The following is a 23220-nucleotide window of genomic DNA, read 5'->3' as shown; positions in this document are numbered from 1 at the left end:
TGGTAGACACAGAACCATGCTTATATAATCAGGGACACCTGGAAGAGATGTGAAAAAAGAAACATCTCACATAGAAAATTTTCTATGTACCATAGTCAGCACTCAAATAATTACCTTTCCTCTTTATTCAGTGTACTGAAGGGAGTACAATGTTGAGAAGGATTGATTGAAAATTTAGGAGAAGGAGGGTGAAATAATTAATTAATCAAGGTCCCAGGAGACACAGAAGGTAAGCGGGCAAAGGGGCATCGGGGTAAATTGATTTTTGTTTTGTCCTCATCTTTCCAGGGCCATGAGGATGCCCTTTGCTTGTCATAAATAAATGTTGACCTCAGTTATGGTATAATTTTCAATGCTAATTTACACAAAATTTCAAAAAAGGTAAATGTCCTCATGAAAATTAATTGTGCATATCATGAGGACTGCATAATAGTAGAGAGAAAATATTGCATGGTAAGATGTTGTTACTTCTGTTATGATTGCTAGAGGTTATACACTCTAAGTGTATAAAGGTTATTATACACTTTGATAATAAACTTAATTATCAATCCTTTGACCTAAGAGGAAAAAAATTTTCATGGAAGATCCCCCCAAATTCCTATATAGTACAAATAAAATACAGAAATATTTTTAGAACACATTTTGAAGCCCTGGACAGGTCAATAAAATAATACATATACTACCAAATGTGACCTAGAAACTCCCTGAAAACATCAGATTAGGCTCTATTCTCTGTCAGAATACTGAATTTGCTTTGCTTGGTGACTCCTATCTTCACTAATAATGTTTGTTTTTTTTTTTTTTCCTATTGTGTGCATCCTAGCTTAGATTCTCCTTCATCATTCTACAGTGGCCAATGTGGCTATTGTACAGCTTCACTTCCAATGAAAGCTAGGGGAAAAGAAGCCTTATACCACCCTTCCCCATACATAAAGAAGCCATTTAAAAAATAAAAGAAGCAAGATATTCAATTTGATCCAGTCAATTCTTGGCAAATATCACATATAATATTTGGCAAATATTATATATATTATATATAACATATAATATATATAATATGTGATATTATATATCACATATAATATTTGGCAAATATCACATATAATATGTGGCAAATATCATATATAATATTTTAAGAGATGAGGGGACCAGCAGAATTCTGACCAGCAGAAGTGGAAGAAAACAGATTACATTCTAAATGCCAGCAAATTGCCAAAACACAAACTTGGATAATAATCTCCAGTTCTCTGGAGGCACATCATCTACCATGCTGAATTCTCTGAACAATCTTACAGAACAACCCTATGTAGTCTCTCTCTCTCTCTCTCTCTCGTGTGTGTGTATATGTGTGTGCGCATGGAAACATGGAAACTCACAAGTCTCTAAAAACTTTCTGCAATTATCCCTCACAGAATTACCAAACTGATGAGTCTGTTCAACAGGAGCTGTTGTGACTTCCTAACTCTTTGAGGGATGATTTGGATGGAGATAACACTTCTCAGAAAATAAAACACTATATTTGAACTCAGATCCCAACTTATCACTGAGCTTGTCCTGCCAACCAATTCCTACAATGTCTGGAGTTGTGTTAGACTATAGAGAAAGATCCAGTGTTTCAAGTTAAACCCTTCAATCTACAGGCCTATGTAAAGCACTGCACTGTTCCAAGGTATCCTTTAGCCCATGGGTTTTTCAAAGTATGGTCTGAAGACATATGGAGGGGTCCCTGAGGCCCTTGTAGTGGGTCTGTGGGTTAAAAATTTTCTTTATAAGAACATTAAGATGATATTTATTTTTTTCATTGTCATTATCTCATGAGTTCTACAGAGGACTTTTCCAGAGCCTACATGACATGTGATGTTGTCATCTCTCTGGTAGCTGAGAAATGTGTACTTCTGTCGTGGCCCGATTACAGAACGGGGAATGACATACACAGAACATATACTTAAGACACAGACAGACAGAATTGGCTGCAGCCCCAGAAGAAAAAAGGACACAGAGACAAGAGACGGTTTCGGACTGTAGCACTGGAAAAGTGCTGGTCAATTTATTATACACAGTTTAATTGGGCAAGTGTCCCACAGCTATTTTCTCATGCCAGCTACTTTCCCAGCTACTTTTTGGTACGTGACTTCCCATGGCCAACAACACCTGCTTTTCCAGTCAAAGCAAAAAGCATGGCCTTCTACAAGAGATCTCTTTGATGTTTTGCACCACTTTCGGATAACAAACAATCTCGGCTCGAGTGCGAGACCTTGAATTCTAGGCCATCTTGCAAGTGCCTAGCACCGCGTGCTGGTTACCAGGTAACCTTGGCTTGCATGCAAGGCCATAGGTTCTTGGCCGTTTGCCAGGAGAAACAGTTCCTTCAGCCGGTCAACAAGCCACGTCCTGCTAATCGTGGGAACAAACAATGGACTCCCGTTCTGCTGACTCGGGGTCTCAGCCAATCTGACCCTGGGACGGCTCAATTCAGCTTCCTTCATACTTCCATGTTCCTTGAGCTTTAAACATTTCTCAGTCTTTATATCTGATATAATTAGTATCAATAGAAAGATCCCACACCCAAGAACTCTTTGGGGAACCTCAGTAACTTTTAAGAGTGTTCAGGTATCCTAAGACCAGAAATTTTGCAAATTGCTGCTTTATCAAGATTTTGTTATTTCTAGACTGTCTTTCTTTCTAACTGATGTAGCTGGAAAAAATTTTTACCTTATGACTATTATTGCTTTCCTATTTATATGGAGATTATTATTCTAAAGTAGATTGACCAAAATTATATCAAAAGCTTTAAAAAACATGTTGGGCCCATGTTATAACTTGGGGAAGACAGATACCACACTTAGATGGCCTGACATCAGATAACTCAGAGCCCTACTCTTTAACAAGCTTCCCCTACTAAAGAAAGGGACAGCTTCTGTTTTGTGGGATGGAGTAAGGAGACAATCTGAAGTAGGTTTTGACACAATATTATTCTACTGATACGAAATTCCTGTGGCAAGGGTACCAGGTATATTCATAATCCTGATGCTGTCAATTTTAAGCCTGAAGCCCCAAGAGACGAGCAGTGTTTAATACATCATCTCTTGTTAAATAGCAGCCACAGAGTTGGTGGTAGCCAATGAAGCATTCCCTTCCGTGTAGGGCACGCCAGTTGTCTATGAATAGGACCTGTTAATGGGCAACGAGAGAGACAAAAAACACCATCAGAACAAAGGCAGATCAAAGTAACCTAAATCAGAAGAGATCATTTAAAAGAAAAGCTTTAGGTTGTTCTCTGGTTACATTCAACGAGGTATGTTTCTTTTGAAATTAAATGGACTTTTCGAAATTAAGATGTGTATAGCCCTGTAGTAGGCTAAACGGAAGTTACAAAGGCAATAGTAGGTAATAGCCCCTGCACTGGAGGTGCTTCTGTTTTTTGAGTAAATGTTCTCTTAGTAAAGCAAATCAAGTAGTTGTTTTCTTTTTTTCTTTTCTTTTCTTTCTCTTTACTTCTTATTCTATACTTTCTCAAAGGGTTAAACTATTTCATTATGTTTTATGCTAAGTTGAAAATGTTTTTCATCCAGTGGAAATATCAAGATTTAAGAAAATGGAATCATGAAGCTGGAAGGACCCTTAGGAATCATCTAGTTAAACCCCCTCATCATATAAATAGAGTCACTGATGCCTAGAGATGGGATAGGGCCTGCTTCCAGGTTATTCAGTGAGTGAGTGGCAGGACCAGGGCCAACCCCCAGGACTCTTTTTCCCTTTTTCCTGTGCAACATATAAATACTAATATTGTGACTCACATAATAAATAAGTACCCGTTCTTCAACTGCTTCAGTATAATGAGCTTACTTGACATCTTTAGAGTTTAGGACCTACCTACCTTGCCAGGCCTTAGTTTGAGTCAAAACTCATTCTCAGGTCTCCTCAACTCTATTGTTAGAGTCCGATGTGCTATATACCAATGATGGACAACATCATAAGGTACGGTATTGATGATAGCCCGGTCATAGTTGTTGTACCTAACATGGAAAAATGAGAAGAAAGATCTCAAACACATGTTAAAGACATCTGTTGTTTATTGAACAATTTTATATAAGGCTTTCCCTATGTTCACTACTTGCCCCAGAGATGAAGCGACAATAAGTCAATGTTCTCTCAGGAATATAAGATTGGAGTGAGGAACTCCACTGGCTGTTGACCATATTTTGTTTTTCTTTGGAGAATCTGGGGGTGGGGGATAGAAGTTAAGTTCCACTTGGTTTCTCCAAACCTAGGATAAGATGTTTTATCTAAAGCACTTTGCATAGAGTAAATCCTTATGGGCTAAAGTTCATGGGACCACTGGGGAAAGCTCTGAGCTTTCTCCTCACCAAGCTGAAGTGGACAAGAGAAGAGAGGCTGTACTAACAAAGCTTTCTTTTTAACAGGATGGCTGATACCTTCTCAAGTGTCTTTCTTTGTTGCAGATATCCCAGCTATAACTTAGTAGGCAGTTCGCCCAGGGATCTTCATTCATTCATTCAACCCTAACATTTATATGAGTACTGGCTATGTGCTAGGCAGCGTGTCAGGCATTAAAGACACAATGATGAATAAATATAGCAGACATGATCTCAGCCTTAGTGGAGTCTATATTGTATTGAGGAATACAGGTGATAAACAAGTAATAAATACATAAAAATAAGCAAGATAAATTCAGCTAGTTACAGATGCTATGAAAAATAATAATGCTATCTGATAAAGAGTCACTGGGAAATCTATTGCAGATGGAGTGTTGAGTGAAGGACTTTTTGAAGAAGTGACATTTGAGCTGGTTCCTATATGGTAAGAAACTAACCATGTGACAAGCTGAGGAAAGAGTGTTCCAGGCAGAGGGAACAGCAAGTACAAAGTGTTGGGGTGGAATGGAGCAAGAAGGCCATGTAGTTGGAGTTGAGTAAGCAAGGGGAATAATGGTGGAAGAAATGATGTGGAGGAGGTTTCTGGGGGCCGTGTCACGTATGTATAGCCATGCAGGCCATGGTAAAGACTTTGGATTTTATTCTGAGTACTACTGAAAGCCACTGAAAAGCCTTGGCTAAGATAACGGATTTCTGTTTCACCTAAGGCAAATTAACTTTTTACTGAAGTTAATTTCTTGGATGTGTAGAAAGCAAATATTTTAACCCATTCTGAGAGTTGGTTTATTCGCTCTAATGATAGTTTCCTTGGCTGTGCAGAAGCTTTTTAATTTGTGATATATATATAGTCATGGAATACTATTCAACTTCAAAAAACAGTGGTGAACTATGACCTCTTATATTATCCTGGAGAGAGATTGAGCCCATCCTTCGAAGTGAGGTATCACAAGGATGGAAAAACATGCACCATGTGTACTTGCCATCAAATTGGTACTAACTGATCAACACTAATGTGTTCATTCACATTGTAGTAATACTCTTGCGGTGTCGGCTGGGGCAGGGGGGTAAATCCACAAGTAATGGAAGTGAAGCGCACTGTATGGGGGAAGGACGCATTTGTAGCCCTGGCTTGGGCGAGGCAAATGCATTACATGTAACCAGTATGTTTGTACCCCCATAATATCCTGAATTAAAACAAAATCTGTTAATTCACTGAAGTTAATTTTCTGTATGTATACATACAGCAAAGTGTAAAAATCATAATAAGCTTGAAGAATTTTCATGATGTGATCACATCCATATCGGCACCACCAGAACCCCAGAACCTTCCCGTGGGCCCCTTTCTAGTCACACCCTTTCCCCCAACCCATTGGTAACTACCATCCTGACTTCTATTACCCAAAGATTGGGTTTGCCTGTTTATATAAAACTTTATATAAATGGAATCACACAGGATGTACTCATTTGTGGCTAGCTTCTTTCATTTAATATTAAATATTATGTTTAGGAGACTCATCATTGTCTAGCAGTAATTAATTCATCTTTGGTGCTAAATAGAATTTGATTCTGTAACCACACTGCAATTTATTTATCCATTCTACTGTTGATGGAAATTTGAGTAGTTTACAGTTTGGAACTGTTACAGATAATGCTGCTATGAACATCCTATTACATGCCTTTTGATGAACATATATATTCATTTCTGTTTGATATAAACTTAAGTATGGAATTTCTGGGTCATAAGGTATGTGTATGCTCAGCTTCGATAAATACTGCCAAAGATACTCTTTCCAAAGACAAATGTCTCTTTTCAAAGATACTCTTTTCAAAGAGAAATACACTTATAGCACAAATGTGCTATAAGTGTAAAACTCACATTGGATTTTGAAGACTTGGAATAAGAAAAGATTATAAAATAGCCCAGTAATGTTTAAATTGGCTATATACTGAAATGATAATATTTTGGATATATGGGGTTAAATTAAATATAATATTAACATGTTTAAAAAAGAGAAACAAACATCCAATGGTGCCCTTTTTGGACATCAGACGGTATTCATTAGTGTTAGATAGTACATGGCACAATCAGAGCCAATATTCTTAGTTTTCTCATATATAACATGAGCATAATAAACACCTGCTTAGCTGATCTCACAGGACTACTGTGCGAATTGAATGAAGGAATGTAATAGTCCTTCGATGAGCCGTGCCTGGAGGTAGAATAGAGTGAGGAAGCATAGTCTTCACCAAGGTCTCGACACCCATTGTCGCCTCCAGAAACCTCCAGTGCTCTATTAGGCACTTGCACAAATATTATTTCATTCACTCCTTTCATCATCCCGGAAGGGAAGGTGTTATTAACCTCCTTTTACATGTAAGGCACCTGAAACTTAGATAGGTTGAACCTGCTATAGAGTTTATAAGTAGCAGAGAGGTTTTGAAATCAGGTCTCCCTAATACCTTAACTCATGGTTTATACCACAGAGCAGAAACATGATCTTAATTCCTGTGTATGCTTATTCATAAAACCAAATTTTTACATATTTTAACTGTAATCTCTTGACCCCAAATAGAGATTTACAGTTTACAAATGTTTTCATACACATTACCTCATTGACCTGCTATCTGATAACTCTGTGACGGAAGTAGTACAGCTATTATTAGCTTACTTTATAGATAAGGAAAATAACGATAAGGCCTGTGATTTGCCCAGGGTTACATAGGATCTAGTATTCACTATTTATATTAGATGATGTTGTTTCCTAAAGCCAATAGCAGGATGCAGAAGGAAAAGTCTATGACAAATTAGCAAAATGGTTGTGCAATGTTCTTTTGATTAGAATGAGACTATTTCTGGACTTTTGCACAAAGTGATGTCATCAAATTATTGTGTAATATTTCTTTTTTTTTTTCTTGGCTTTGATATGAAGCAAGAGAGATCTAGAAGTAGGGAAAAGCAAATAAAATAGGCATTTATCTGACAAGAAAACCTAGGAAAGTTTAACAAAACTATTCCTCTTATTATTTCACTGACAGACAATGAAAGATTTTCCAAGTAAAGAGAGCTCAGTGATTGAGTGGATTGTGGTGGAAGTGAAAGATGATGGACACTGAAGTCAAATAGATCACCATTACGATCTCAGTTCGGATGTGTGACCTTGGAGGAGCTATTTGACCTCCTTGAGCCTCAGTTTCCCCACCTGAAAACTGATGTTAATAATAAATACCTTATACAGTTGTTATGAGGATTATATAAAGCATTATATATTACACCCTAACACTGTGCTTGACACAGTGGAGGTAAATAATAGGAGGTAAATAAAGGAGGTAAATAATGTTAGCTAAAATAAAAACTGGTTAGCTATCTCAAGCCACAAAAACAAGCCCTAGAAACCATGAACATCTTCACAGTGAGTTAGTTATACTCAGACTTGGAGGACAAGGTTAGACTAAGCTTTGAATAATAGTGGCTGAAGAATAGGCAAGTAATTATATCTAAATAGTTACATTTTAAAACCCCTTGCTCTAAAATGTTTAATAAAGTTTTAAAATGCTTTTGTGAATAGTCGTTATGCTTAACTGTTACAATATCCCACTTGTAGAAAAACCTTACTTATGTATAATACAAAGCATCCTATATTTTTATGTCATTAAAAATATTAAGCACTGGGTTCTGCTCTGGTAATGGCTGGGTAAACTCCTATTTGATCCACCCCATTGTCCCACAGGTGACAATTAAAAAGCTCTAGGCAAAATATAAAAAACAACTGCCTGAAGATAGTGTACAGGCAGATTCTGGAGGAGAGTTGACATATGGAAGAAACAAACTGCATTGGGTGAGTTTCCCAGTTCCATGGCATATAGCCTGAGGGCATGCCACAGCCTGTACCTGCACCATATAGGGAAGTTAAAACTCCAAAAGAAAACCCTGGGTCTTTCTGGTCTGAAGAACCAGAGGACAGAGTTTGGGCAACTGCTGCAACCAGAAAATGAAGAGGAAATCCTGGGAAAAAAGAGATTCAGAAAAGTAGAGCACTAAACTATGTGTATAAGCTAGATGATCACTGAATTTCCCATGAACAAGGCAGACTCCCAGAATTCCATCTAAAGATAAAAATAACTGAACGGAACTTTGAGCTACCAAAGAACAGAGTTTGAATTTTGAGTACAGCTAAATTAATTGCCCATTAAAACAAAAGCAAAAACAGTAACACCCTTTGGAGAAGCATAACAGAATCCAAAATCTCACTGACATTATATTCACATTGTCCAGGATGCAATCCAAAATTATTCAATATAACAAGAACCAGGAAAATGTGACTGATTACTAAGGGAAAAGACGATTGATCAAGGCAAACCTTGAGATGTCCCAGGTGTTGGAAATAACAGACAAGGATTTTAAAGCAGCTATTATAACTACGTGCAATGAGGTAAAGGAAACTATGCTTGCAATGAAAGGATAGAAAACCTCAGCAAAGAAAAAAAATTTAGAAACCCTAGATCTATAAAAAAAATGAAAATTCTAGAACTGAACAATACAATATCTGAACGAAAATATCTACTGGGTGAGCTTAACAACAGAATGATGTCAACAGATAAAACAGTCCGTGAATTTGAAAACCAGATGACTTTGTTTGATCTATCTGAAGAACAGAGAGAAAAATTTTCTTTTTTCTCTCTTTTTTTCTCTTCTTAAACTTAATTTTCTATACTTTTTTTTTCATTTTTTTTACAAGAAGTGGCCAATAACAGGGAATGAGAGAAAATTTTTCAAAAAGAAAAGGACTTGTGGGACAGTATCAAAAGGTCTCACCCATGTGTAATTGGAGTCCCAGAAGTATAAGAGAGAAAATAAGGCAGAAAAGAAATCTGAAGAAATAATGACCAAAATTTGGTGAAAGATATAAATTTACAGATGAGTGGCTACAAGGGTTTACACTATGTCAAGTGAAGCATTTACAGTTCCAGGAAAGGTACCGTGGCATAGTCTCTGTGAAGTTCTGTCAGCTCAGGTCAATATCAGTGAATACTGAGGTGGTCCTCAGCAATAAAAGCTGTGGTTGTCAACAGCTGTGGTGACTGCTAGTGTTTTTAGGTTCCTCAGTGGTGAAGGCTGCTGGGGTCTTTTTTCTTTCCTCTTCTCCCATGGAGGGAAGTTCTAGCTGAGGGGATCCTTTATTGGTACTGTGTCTGTCATGCTAGCATGAACACAGCTGTGTCTGGAAACCAGGGAGAATGTGTGCTTATTGCAGTAGTGGCGCTGGTGTTTGGAACCCAGACACTCAAAGCAGTAGTGGAACTGTGATTCTGAGCTAGGGGTGCTTGGAACTACCATGATGCCTGGAACTTCAGCTATGAACACACTTGGTACAGCAATGGCACAGGTATCTGAGGTGCAAGTGTGTGCATATTGCCCATAGAGCCAGGGTCTAGGTCTCTGGGGTACACTGCAGTGAGTTATTCCTGGGTATAGCAGGATGCAGTAGGGTCAGAGGCCCATGGATAACAGGGTGCAACAGTGGCCTGAGCCCTGGGCTGGGCTTCACAGCAGCATGTTCCTGAAGACAGGTCACAAATGGGACATAGGTCCCAGGGGATTGTGGGGTGCAGAGCAGGAGCACCATGGCCCTCATGATGGTGGATCAAAGCTACAACTTAGGATCCCAGAGGCAGAGCACAGAATAGCAGCAGTATGGCCCTAGTGATGGAAAAATGAAACTGTGACTCAGAATTCCAGACGTGTGATGCAGAGCAGTGACAGTGCAGCCCTGGTGATTGGTTCAAAGCTGTGACTCAGGACCCAGGGGATGGGGAAGAGCAGTAGAAGTGCAGCCCCCATGATGACAGAATTAAGCCATGACTCAGGACCCAGAGAGTGGAGTGCAGAGAAGTTGTAGCACAGCTCTGGTGATGATATGTCACAGCTGAGATTTAGGCCCCAGGTGGTGGCGCAGAGGACAGCACAGCTCTAGTCCCATAGCTGGCAAACGAGTTTGGTGTTTTGATCCTGGATGGTGGGGCACAACAGCAACTTGGTTCCCTGGGGACAGGGCTCAGTGCAACAGTAGCTCCAGCCCCAGGGAGGGGGCACAGTGACAGCTCCTTCTCTAGGGAAGCACTGAAGTGTGGGTTCTGGCCAAGCCTGTTAGCTAGGCTCATCATTGATGAAGACTGAAAGAGTCCTCAGTAGCTAAAGCTGAAGGTGTCCATGATAGTTAGGAAGATTGGCTGGAATCTCTCTGTTCTGCTTTTCCCCATAGCAAATGGATCCCTCTTGGTTCTGAGCTGCTCTGGAGTAGGGGATGGGGTGATGTAAGTAAAATACATTTTACCCTTTCCTATGTCTCCATCCTCAGTTCTTGCACTCCACAAGGTTTCTGCTGCTTTGTAGTCTGGAGCTCTCCCAGAGCTATTTTCATTGGTATGCAGTTGTTTATTTGTTGTTTTAGTGGAGGAGATGAGTGTTGGTACCTCTACCTTGCTGGTGTTCTCAGAGTCACATCTTTAAAGTGTTGAAAGATTCAACCCAGAATTTTATACCAATTGAAAATATCCCATAAAAGCAAAGAAGAAATAAAGATTTTTAGATGAACAAAAACTGAGAATTTCTAGCACACCTACCATACAAGATATGCTAAAGGAAGTTCTGAAGGCAGAAGGAATGCAACAGGGGTTAGAAACTTGGATCTACACAAAGAGATTAAGAACCTTGATTACAGAATAAATGTACTCAAAATGCAATATTTTCTTTCATTTTAAGGGCATTAAAAGATAACAGTTTAAAGCATTAATGGTAACAATGTATAGGATGTTTATAGCATATGTAAAAATAATATATAACAACAATGGCACAAGGGATGGATACAGTCTTTACACTACACAAGAACTGGTATAATATTACTGGAAGGGGACCTCAGATTATTTTAAAATTTATACTGTAAACTCTAAAGTAACCACTTAAATAGTTTAAGAGATCTAAGTGATCTTAGTAGAGGAGATAAAATGGAATCATATAAATTGCCCAATTAAAAACAGAGAAGGCATAAAAAGAGGGAAAATAATTCACAAGACCTGTAATAAATAGAAAACGACTAGCAAGATGACAGATTTTAATTCAACAATATTAGTAATAATTTTAAAGCAAATAATCTAAAAACACGAGTAGAAAAAAGAAATAGGTTGTATAAAAAAGTAAGGTCAAACTATATGGTGTCTACAACAAACCAACGTTAAATATAAAGACATATAAGTAATGAATTGGAGAAAGAGATAGCATCAAACACTAACCAAAAGAAACCTAGTTGAATTATGTTAATTTCAGACAGAGTAGACTTCAGAAAAAGGAATATTACAAGGGATAAAGAGACAATACTTAATGATAAAGGAATCAATTTTACAAGAAGACACAAAAATCCTATGCAGGTATGTACCTAACAACAAAGCTTCAAAGTATGTAATGCAAAAACTGATAGAGATAAAAACAGAAATAGACAAATCCACAATTATAGCTATAAATTTCAACACCTCTCTCTAAGCAATTAGTAGAACACACAGAAAGAAAATCAACAAGGATATAGACAACTTTAACAGTGTAATCAAACAGCTTTATCTGAATTTTTAAAATACGCTATCCTAACAACAGCACAATACACTTTCTCATCAAATGCACATGGAACATTCACTAAAATAGACCATATTCTTGGCCATAAAATAAACATGAACACATTTAAAATAACAGAAATCATCATGTAAAGTATATTTTCAGACCATAACAAAGTTAAACTATAAATAAATAATATAAAGGTATTTTTAAATACTCAAATATTAAGAAACAAAACAATATACTTCTAAATAACCTATGGATCAAAGAGTAAATCTTAATGGAAATGTAAAAATATTTTAAACTGTGTGAAAATGAAAATACAAAATGTCAAAATTTGAGTGTGCAGCAAGAGCAGTACTGAGAGTAAAATTTAGAGAAGTTAATGTGATATCAGAAAAGAAGAAAGACATAAAATCAAAAACCTAAGCTACTACCTGAGGAAACTGGAGAAAGAAGAGAAAATCTTAAATTAGGGCAGAAATCAATAAAATTGAAAACAGAAAAACAATAGAGAAAAATCAATGAAACTGAACTCTGGTTATTTGAATAGATCAATAAAATTGAAAAAAAAAAAAAACAAAAAACAAAAAACCCTGTAGCCAGGTTAACAAACAAAAAATATGGAAGAGAAGAAGTACCAATATGAGGACTGAAACAGAATAATACATCATTGCTGATCCTACAGACCTTGAAAGTATAGCAGGGGGACTACTACAATCAATCTAGCCTATACACTTAGATTATGTGAATCAATTCCTTAAACACACAAGCTAAAAATGTACCTCAAGGAAAAATAGATAATTTGAATAGCCGGACATCCATTTAAGAAACAAATTTTGTAGTTAAAATATTTTTAAAAAGAACCCCCCAGGCAAGATGGTTTCACTCATCAATTTTACCAAACATTTAAGTAAAACATACCAATTTTATAGTCTCTTTCAGAAAGCAAAATAGAGAAAACTACACCACTCATTTTATGAAGCCAGTATCATCCTAACGTCTAAATCAAAGATGTTACAAGAAAAAAAATGCACTAAAGGCCAATATCGCTCAGGAACATAGATACAAACATTCTTACTAAGATATTAGCCAATTAAAGCTAGCAATATATAAAAAACATAATACACCAAGATCAAGTGGGGTTTATCCCAGGAATTCAAAGTTGGTTCACCATTCAAAAATTAATAAATGTAATTCTCATATTGTCAGACTAAATAAGAAACACCAAATGACCATATAAATTTATGCTAAAAATATTCAACAAAATTAAATATTTATTCGTGATAACAACTCTCAGCAACTTAGAAATAGAATATTAGCCTTAACCTAATAAAAGCTATCTATGTAAAACCTACAGTGAACAATTGAGTGATTTTCCATTGAGATTGGGAACAAGGCAGATATCCTTTCTCACCACTACTATGAAACATTGTACTGAAATTCCTAGCTAGTGCAATAAGACAATAAATAAAAGGTATGCATATTAGAAAGGGAAAAAATATCTTTATTTAGAAAATCCCAAATAATCTACAATAAAGCTCCTGGAACTATTAATAATAAGTTAAGTTTAGCAAGGTCACAAGATACAAGGTCAATATATAAAAAATTTCATTTCTGTATACTAGGAATAAATTATTGGAATTTCAAATAAGAAAATAGAATTTGGGTTAACACCCCAAAAATGAAGTACTTAGGTAAAATTCCAACAAAATATGTGCAGGATATGTATGTGACAAGCTACAAAACACCAATATAAGAAGTCAAATGAGACAGTTAAATTGAGACATATGTCATGTTTGTGGATTGGAAGACTTAATATTCTTAAGATGTCAATTATCCCCAATTTGATCTACAGATTCAATAAAATCCCAATCAAAATTCATCATTTTGCAGATATTCACAAGCTTATTTTAAAATTTGTATGTAAAGGCAAAGGTACTATAATAGCTAAAACAACTCTGAAAAGGAAAAGCAAAGTCAGAAGACTCAAATTACTCAATTTCAAGATGTACTATAAAGCTACAATAATCAAGACAGTGTAGTATTGACAAAAGTAAAGTATAAACAAATACCTCAATGTATTAGAATAGAAAACCCCAAATGGACCCATGTAAATATAGTTAAATATTTTTTACAAAGATGTAAAGGCAAGTCGATGATGAAAGAATCATCATTTCAACAAATGGTGCTATAACAATTGGAGATTCATATGCTGAAAAAATGAACCTCAACATTTATCTCACATCTTCCACCAAAATTAACTAAAAATGAATCATAGGACTTTATAGTATAAAACTTTAAAGTATAAAACTATAAAACTCCTAAATGAAAAGACAGGAAAAATATTCATTACCTTGAATTAGAGTTCTTAGACATGACATTATAATCTATAAAAGCAAAAATTGATAAATTGGACTATATCAAAAATTAAAACTTTTGTCCTATGACATATGCTGTTCAGGGAATGGAAAGACAAATTACAGATTGGAAGAAAATGTTTTCAAATCATATGTCTGATAATTGATTCATAACTAGATATAAGGTGTATCTTTAACTTAAAACTTTTAAAACTCAACAATGAGAAAAATCAATAAAATAATTAGCAAAAGGTCTGAACAGACATTCAACCAAAAATGATATTTAAATCATGTGATGCTGAATTAGAGTTGGAAATGTTAGTATAAACTTATATTTAGCTTAATATTTATACAGATTAATAGATACAGAAACAGTTGTAGATGCGTGCATATATATGGGTTAGTACACATATATAGATTTCCTAACTCTATCCACTGGGAACACCTAGAAATGGCGACATCCCTTTAGTGATGAGCATACCCAGCACCCAGATACTGGTTTCTAAATACCATTCTCTAATAAAAGTAACCAGGGCTCTTTGGAGAAATGACTTGGGGCAAGGGAAATACAAGATAAGCTGGGAGCATCTTGCAATGCAAGAAAGTAAGGAAGTGCTAAAGAAAATAAGTAAAAGGATAGGTTATGTCTAAGGGATACAGGAGCCAAACTGAAATGTCTCCCAATGGCAGAAGCTGGAACAATTTGTGCAATAAAAATGTAGTAGTGGATTACAATCCAAAGTATAAAATATATATACATGATTCCATACTAATATAAATAATTTAATACATAATAAAATGGGCCAGCAGAGACAAAATTTAGAGAAGAATTCCAAATAATTTTTGTAGATATAAACCACTACAGAAAGCAAATCTTAATCTCCCTCCCCAATATTAAGTGTGAGCTAGACTTAGATACTTGCTTCCTAAGAATGAAGTGTGGATGGGAATGGAGCAAATAGTAATTACATAGAGAAACCCAGCTACTACCACCTTGGGAAAATAATGAAGGTTGCCATCACCAGTGATAAATCATGTTGATAGTATGTACCCTTTGATATCATGTGATAAGAAAGGAACTTCACCATTGTAGTATTCTTCTTTAAACAAATAACTGCTAGTTTAATCATGAGAAAAATATCAGATAAACCCAAATAGAGAGATTCTACAAAATACTTGGCCAGTACCTCAAAACTGCCAGTGTCATTAGAAACAAGGAAAGAATAAAGTGTCACAGATGAGAGAAGACTATACAGATATGGTAACTAAATGTCATGTGATTTCTTGGAAAGGAGTTTGGAATAGAAAAGGGATATTAGTAGAAAAAATGCTGAATTCCAAATAAAGCCCAAAATTTAGTTAATAGTAATGTAACAATGTGAGTCTCTTAGATCTAATAACTGTACCATAGTGATGTAAGATATTTATCTTTTAAATTTTTTATTATTTCAGAATATTACAGGGGTACAAAGGTTTAGGTTACATATATTGCCTTTGCCCCACCCAAGTCAGACCTAGAAGCATGCCCATTCCCCAGACAGTGTGCACTGCACCCATTAGGTATTATTAATGGTAAGAAAAACTGGGTAAGGAGGATGCAAGGACTCTCTGTACTATCTTTGAAACATTTCTGTAAATCTGAAATTATTCCAAAATAAAAATTTCTTTTTAAAAATCAATTTTATTTCTATCTACTGACATGACCAATTCAAAGATGAGGTTAGGAAAGTAGCATCAAAAAATAAAACACCGATCGATCCTGGCAAGATGGCGGATGAATAACACCGCCAGACAGAGGGTCTCTGAAGAAAAGACAGATTCTAGCAGAAACTAGAGGAAGGAAGCAAGAAGACGAGCATACAGCGGACAAGGGCCAGAAGGAGGGGTACCAGAGACCCCGGGAGACTCCACGGGAGGAGGATGCGGAGGAGAACTGGAGGCTGAGACCACCGGAGCAGCCCGGAGACCAGCGGCAAGGGTAGGTGGATTTGCTGTTTCCCCTCCCCTGCATTCGGGACTGCTGGTGGGCTCCCCAGCGGGTGGAGAGACCTGCGGACACCAGCCCAGAGACCGCTGCCGCCTGCCAAAGGTGAGCCTGTAGCAGACGTGGCACCCGGTTCCCAACTTCCTCCGGGCACCTCCATGTGCACGGACCCGAGCCGCGCGGCAGGCACCATATTGCCTCCTCCTCCCCTCTGCCGACCCTACCCGCGGCTGCCCAGAGAGACAATACAGCCACCAGCCGGAGGCACCTCCAGGGAACGGGACCTTCCCGTTTGGGACCCCGCCCGCCCTCCCAGGTGCTGCTGGCACCGTGTTCCCAGGAAAACGGTGCCAACTCAGAGGCTGAGAAACATAGACCCAGCTTGGGCTCCCTGTGGGTGAATTAGGACCGGAAATCCTGGTGGGAATACAGTTTGAACTCTGGGACCCAGAGGTCAGACCTGCAGACCAGATCCCCTGCACCAAGGGCTAGCATTGCCCGGGGCACAGAAGGGTTATACGTGAACAGCCTACTGAGGTCTGTGTGCCTCCAGGGGCGGATCGGTGTCCTAGAGGGCAACCCTCCTCCCAGGAGGAGGCTGTGCGCCCAACCCAGGTGGCGTTCCTGTGCAGGGAACCTCCCCACCGGCATCACAGTCTGGGGAGGCCTGGTGGCTTGTGGTCTGGCCTGCTGGCAGAGGCCCAGGAGTAGCTGCGGAGATGGGGAGGGTGGAAAGAAGCGAGGACTGCTGCAGACTGCGGGTCTCAGACAGCCCCACCCCGACACCCAGACTTTCTGGCTGAGCGGGACCATTCCAGCCCCGCCCTGACAGCTTTCCCTGGAAGCAGACGACAGAACTTTGACCCCTGCTAACGGCCTGAGATCCAGTGTTTCAAGTTAAACCCTTCAATCTACAGGCCTATGTAAAGCACTGCACTGTTCCAAGGTATCCTTTAGCCCATGGGTTTTTCAAAGTATGGTCTGAAGACATATGGAGGGGTCCCTGAGGCCCTTGTAGTGGGTCTGTGGGTTAAAAATTTTCTTTATAAGAACATTAAGATGATATTTATTTTTTTCATTGTCATTATCTCATGAGTTCTACAGAGGACTTTTCCAGAGCCTACATGACATGTGATGTTGTCATCTCTCTGGTAGCTGAGAAATGTGTACTTCTGTCGTGGCCCGATTACAGAACGGGGAATGACATACACAGAACATATACTTAAGACACAGACAGACAGAATTGGCTGCAGCCCCAGAAGAAAAAAGGACACAGAGACAAGAGACGGTTTCGGACTGTAGCACTGGAAAAGTGCTGGTCAATTTATTATACACAGTTTAATTGGGCAAGTGTCCCACAGCTATTTTCTCATGCCAGCTACTTTCCCAGCTACTTTTTGGTACGTGACTTCCCATGGCCAACAACACCTGCTTTTCCAGTCAAAGCAAAAAGCATGGCCTTCTACAAGAGATCTCTTTGATGTTTTGCACCACTTTCGGATAACAAACAATCTCGGCTCGAGTGCGAGACCTTGAATTCTAGGCCATCTTGCAAGTGCCTAGCACCGCGTGCTGGTTACCAGGTAACCTTGGCTTGCATGCAAGGCCATAGGTTCTTGGCCGTTTGCCAGGAGAAACAGTTCCTTCAGCCGGTCAACAAGCCACGTCCTGCTAATCGTGGGAACAAACAATGGACTCCCGTTCTGCTGACTCGGGGTCTCAGCCAATCTGACCCTGGGACGGCTCAATTCAGCTTCCTTCATACTTCCATGTTCCTTGAGCTTTAAACATTTCTCAGTCTTTATATCTGATATAATTAGTATCAATAGAAAGATCCCACACCCAAGAACTCTTTGGGGAACCTCAGTAACTTTTAAGAGTGTTCAGGTATCCTAAGACCAGAAATTTTGCAAATTGCTGCTTTATCAAGATTTTGTTATTTCTAGACTGTCTTTCTTTCTAACTGATGTAGCTGGAAAAAATTTTTACCTTATGACTATTATTGCTTTCCTATTTATATGGAGATTATTATTCTAAAGTAGATTGACCAAAATTATATCAAAAGCTTTAAAAAACATGTTGGGCCCATGTTATAACTTGGGGAAGACAGATACCACACTTAGATGGCCTGACATCAGATAACTCAGAGCCCTACTCTTTAACAAGCTTCCCCTACTAAAGAAAGGGACAGCTTCTGTTTTGTGGGATGGAGTAAGGAGACAATCTGAAGTAGGTTTTGACACAATATTATTCTACTGATACGAAATTCCTGTGGCAAGGGTACCAGGTATATTCATAATCCTGATGCTGTCAATTTTAAGCCTGAAGCCCCAAGAGACGAGCAGTGTTTAATACATCATCTCTTGTTAAATAGCAGCCACAGAGTTGGTGGTAGCCAATGAAGCATTCCCTTCCGTGTAGGGCACGCCAGTTGTCTATGAATAGGACCTGTTAATGGGCAACGAGAGAGACAAAAAACACCATCAGAACAAAGGCAGATCAAAGTAACCTAAATCAGAAGAGATCATTTAAAAGAAAAGCTTTAGGTTGTTCTCTGGTTACATTCAACGAGGTATGTTTCTTTTGAAATTAAATGGACTTTTCGAAATTAAGATGTGTATAGCCCTGTAGTAGGCTAAACGGAAGTTACAAAGGCAATAGTAGGTAATAGCCCCTGCACTGGAGGTGCTTCTGTTTTTTGAGTAAATGTTCTCTTAGTAAAGCAAATCAAGTAGTTGTTTTCTTTTTTTCTTTTCTTTTCTTTCTCTTTACTTCTTATTCTATACTTTCTCAAAGGGTTAAACTATTTCATTATGTTTTATGCTAAGTTGAAAATGTTTTTCATCCAGTGGAAATATCAAGATTTAAGAAAATGGAATCATGAAGCTGGAAGGACCCTTAGGAATCATCTAGTTAAACCCCCTCATCATATAAATAGAGTCACTGATGCCTAGAGATGGGATAGGGCCTGCTTCCAGGTTATTCAGTGAGTGAGTGGCAGGACCAGGGCCAACCCCCAGGACTCTTTTTCCCTTTTTCCTGTGCAACATATAAATACTAATATTGTGACTCACATAATAAATAAGTACCCGTTCTTCAACTGCTTCAGTATAATGAGCTTACTTGACATCTTTAGAGTTTAGGACCTACCTACCTTGCCAGGCCTTAGTTTGAGTCAAAACTCATTCTCAGGTCTCCTCAACTCTATTGTTAGAGTCCGATGTGCTATATACCAATGATGGACAACATCATAAGGTACGGTATTGATGATAGCCCGGTCATAGTTGTTGTACCTAACATGGAAAAATGAGAAGAAAGATCTCAAACACATGTTAAAGACATCTGTTGTTTATTGAACAATTTTATATAAGGCTTTCCCTATGTTCACTACTTGCCCCAGAGATGAAGCGACAATAAGTCAATGTTCTCTCAGGAATATAAGATTGGAGTGAGGAACTCCACTGGCTGTTGACCATATTTTGTTTTTCTTTGGAGAATCTGGGGGTGGGGGATAGAAGTTAAGTTCCACTTGGTTTCTCCAAACCTAGGATAAGATGTTTTATCTAAAGCACTTTGCATAGAGTAAATCCTTATGGGCTAAAGTTCATGGGACCACTGGGGAAAGCTCTGAGCTTTCTCCTCACCAAGCTGAAGTGGACAAGAGAAGAGAGGCTGTACTAACAAAGCTTTCTTTTTAACAGGATGGCTGATACCTTCTCAAGTGTCTTTCTTTGTTGCAGATATCCCAGCTATAACTTAGTAGGCAGTTCGCCCAGGGATCTTCATTCATTCATTCAACCCTAACATTTATATGAGTACTGGCTATGTGCTAGGCAGCGTGTCAGGCATTAAAGACACAATGATGAATAAATATAGCAGACATGATCTCAGCCTTAGTGGAGTCTATATTGTATTGAGGAATACAGGTGATAAACAAGTAATAAATACATAAAAATAAGCAAGATAAATTCAGCTAGTTACAGATGCTATGAAAAATAATAATGCTATCTGATAAAGAGTCACTGGGAAATCTATTGCAGATGGAGTGTTGAGTGAAGGACTTTTTGAAGAAGTGACATTTGAGCTGGTTCCTATATGGTAAGAAACTAACCATGTGACAAGCTGAGGAAAGAGTGTTCCAGGCAGAGGGAACAGCAAGTACAAAGTGTTGGGGTGGAATGGAGCAAGAAGGCCATGTAGTTGGAGTTGAGTAAGCAAGGGGAATAATGGTGGAAGAAATGATGTGGAGGAGGTTTCTGGGGGCCGTGTCACGTATGTATAGCCATGCAGGCCATGGTAAAGACTTTGGATTTTATTCTGAGTACTACTGAAAGCCACTGAAAAGCCTTGGCTAAGATAACGGATTTCTGTTTCACCTAAGGCAAATTAACTTTTTACTGAAGTTAATTTCTTGGATGTGTAGAAAGCAAATATTTTAACCCATTCTGAGAGTTGGTTTATTCGCTCTAATGATAGTTTCCTTGGCTGTGCAGAAGCTTTTTAATTTGTGATATATATATAGTCATGGAATACTATTCAACTTCAAAAAACAGTGGTGAACTATGACCTCTTATATTATCCTGGAGAGAGATTGAGCCCATCCTTCGAAGTGAGGTATCACAAGGATGGAAAAACATGCACCATGTGTACTTGCCATCAAATTGGTACTAACTGATCAACACTAATGTGTTCATTCACATTGTAGTAATACTCTTGCGGTGTCGGCTGGGGCAGGGGGGTAAATCCACAAGTAATGGAAGTGAAGCGCACTGTATGGGGGAAGGACGCATTTGTAGCCCTGGCTTGGGCGAGGCAAATGCATTACATGTAACCAGTATGTTTGTACCCCCATAATATCCTGAATTAAAACAAAATCTGTTAATTCACTGAAGTTAATTTTCTGTATGTATACATACAGCAAAGTGTAAAAATCATAATAAGCTTGAAGAATTTTCATGATGTGATCACATCCATATCGGCACCACCAGAACCCCAGAACCTTCCCGTGGGCCCCTTTCTAGTCACACCCTTTCCCCCAACCCATTGGTAACTACCATCCTGACTTCTATTACCCAAAGATTGGGTTTGCCTGTTTATATAAAACTTTATATAAATGGAATCACACAGGATGTACTCATTTGTGGCTAGCTTCTTTCATTTAATATTAAATATTATGTTTAGGAGACTCATCATTGTCTAGCAGTAATTAATTCATCTTTGGTGCTAAATAGAATTTGATTCTGTAACCACACTGCAATTTATTTATCCATTCTACTGTTGATGGAAATTTGAGTAGTTTACAGTTTGGAACTGTTACAGATAATGCTGCTATGAACATCCTATTACATGCCTTTTGATGAACATATATATTCATTTCTGTTTGATATAAACTTAAGTATGGAATTTCTGGGTCATAAGGTATGTGTATGCTCAGCTTCGATAAATACTGCCAAAGATACTCTTTCCAAAGACAAATGTCTCTTTTCAAAGATACTCTTTTCAAAGAGAAATACACTTATAGCACAAATGTGCTATAAGTGTAAAACTCACATTGGATTTTGAAGACTTGGAATAAGAAAAGATTATAAAATAGCCCAGTAATGTTTAAATTGGCTATATACTGAAATGATAATATTTTGGATATATGGGGTTAAATTAAATATAATATTAACATGTTTAAAAAAGAGAAACAAACATCCAATGGTGCCCTTTTTGGACATCAGACGGTATTCATTAGTGTTAGATAGTACATGGCACAATCAGAGCCAATATTCTTAGTTTTCTCATATATAACATGAGCATAATAAACACCTGCTTAGCTGATCTCACAGGACTACTGTGCGAATTGAATGAAGGAATGTAATAGTCCTTCGATGAGCCGTGCCTGGAGGTAGAATAGAGTGAGGAAGCATAGTCTTCACCAAGGTCTCGACACCCATTGTCGCCTCCAGAAACCTCCAGTGCTCTATTAGGCACTTGCACAAATATTATTTCATTCACTCCTTTCATCATCCCGGAAGGGAAGGTGTTATTAACCTCCTTTTACATGTAAGGCACCTGAAACTTAGATAGGTTGAACCTGCTATAGAGTTTATAAGTAGCAGAGAGGTTTTGAAATCAGGTCTCCCTAATACCTTAACTCATGGTTTATACCACAGAGCAGAAACATGATCTTAATTCCTGTGTATGCTTATTCATAAAACCAAATTTTTACATATTTTAACTGTAATCTCTTGACCCCAAATAGAGATTTACAGTTTACAAATGTTTTCATACACATTACCTCATTGACCTGCTATCTGATAACTCTGTGACGGAAGTAGTACAGCTATTATTAGCTTACTTTATAGATAAGGAAAATAACGATAAGGCCTGTGATTTGCCCAGGGTTACATAGGATCTAGTATTCACTATTTATATTAGATGATGTTGTTTCCTAAAGCCAATAGCAGGATGCAGAAGGAAAAGTCTATGACAAATTAGCAAAATGGTTGTGCAATGTTCTTTTGATTAGAATGAGACTATTTCTGGACTTTTGCACAAAGTGATGTCATCAAATTATTGTGTAATATTTCTTTTTTTTTTTCTTGGCTTTGATATGAAGCAAGAGAGATCTAGAAGTAGGGAAAAGCAAATAAAATAGGCATTTATCTGACAAGAAAACCTAGGAAAGTTTAACAAAACTATTCCTCTTATTATTTCACTGACAGACAATGAAAGATTTTCCAAGTAAAGAGAGCTCAGTGATTGAGTGGATTGTGGTGGAAGTGAAAGATGATGGACACTGAAGTCAAATAGATCACCATTACGATCTCAGTTCGGATGTGTGACCTTGGAGGAGCTATTTGACCTCCTTGAGCCTCAGTTTCCCCACCTGAA

The 23220-nt window shown here is 38.0% G+C and overlaps 2 long non-coding RNA genes across 2 annotated transcripts; both read right to left on the bottom strand.

Annotated features, from left to right (window-relative positions):
* Positions 1-2012: 2012 nt before the first annotated feature.
* LOC142866168 (uncharacterized) lies at positions 2013-4361 on the bottom strand. Its single transcript, XR_012916216.1, has 2 exons — positions 3878-4361; positions 2013-3171 (listed from the first exon to the last, which is right to left on the bottom strand). It is a non-coding gene; the product is annotated as an uncharacterized LOC142866168 (long non-coding RNA).
* A 13269-nt stretch (positions 4362-17630) lies between these two features.
* Positions 17631-19979, bottom strand: LOC142866169 (uncharacterized). The gene is made up of 2 exons (XR_012916217.1): positions 19496-19979; positions 17631-18789 (listed from the first exon to the last, which is right to left on the bottom strand). It is a non-coding gene; the product is annotated as an uncharacterized LOC142866169 (long non-coding RNA).
* Positions 19980-23220: the final 3241 nt, after the last annotated feature.

This window comes from Microcebus murinus, unplaced genomic scaffold, assembly GCF_040939455.1.
Source record: "Microcebus murinus isolate Inina unplaced genomic scaffold, M.murinus_Inina_mat1.0 scaf001_hap2_Mmur4.0, whole genome shotgun sequence".
In the NCBI taxonomy this organism is placed as follows: domain Eukaryota; kingdom Metazoa; phylum Chordata; class Mammalia; order Primates; family Cheirogaleidae; genus Microcebus; species Microcebus murinus.
This window is presented reverse-complemented; position numbering and strand designations above follow the sequence as displayed.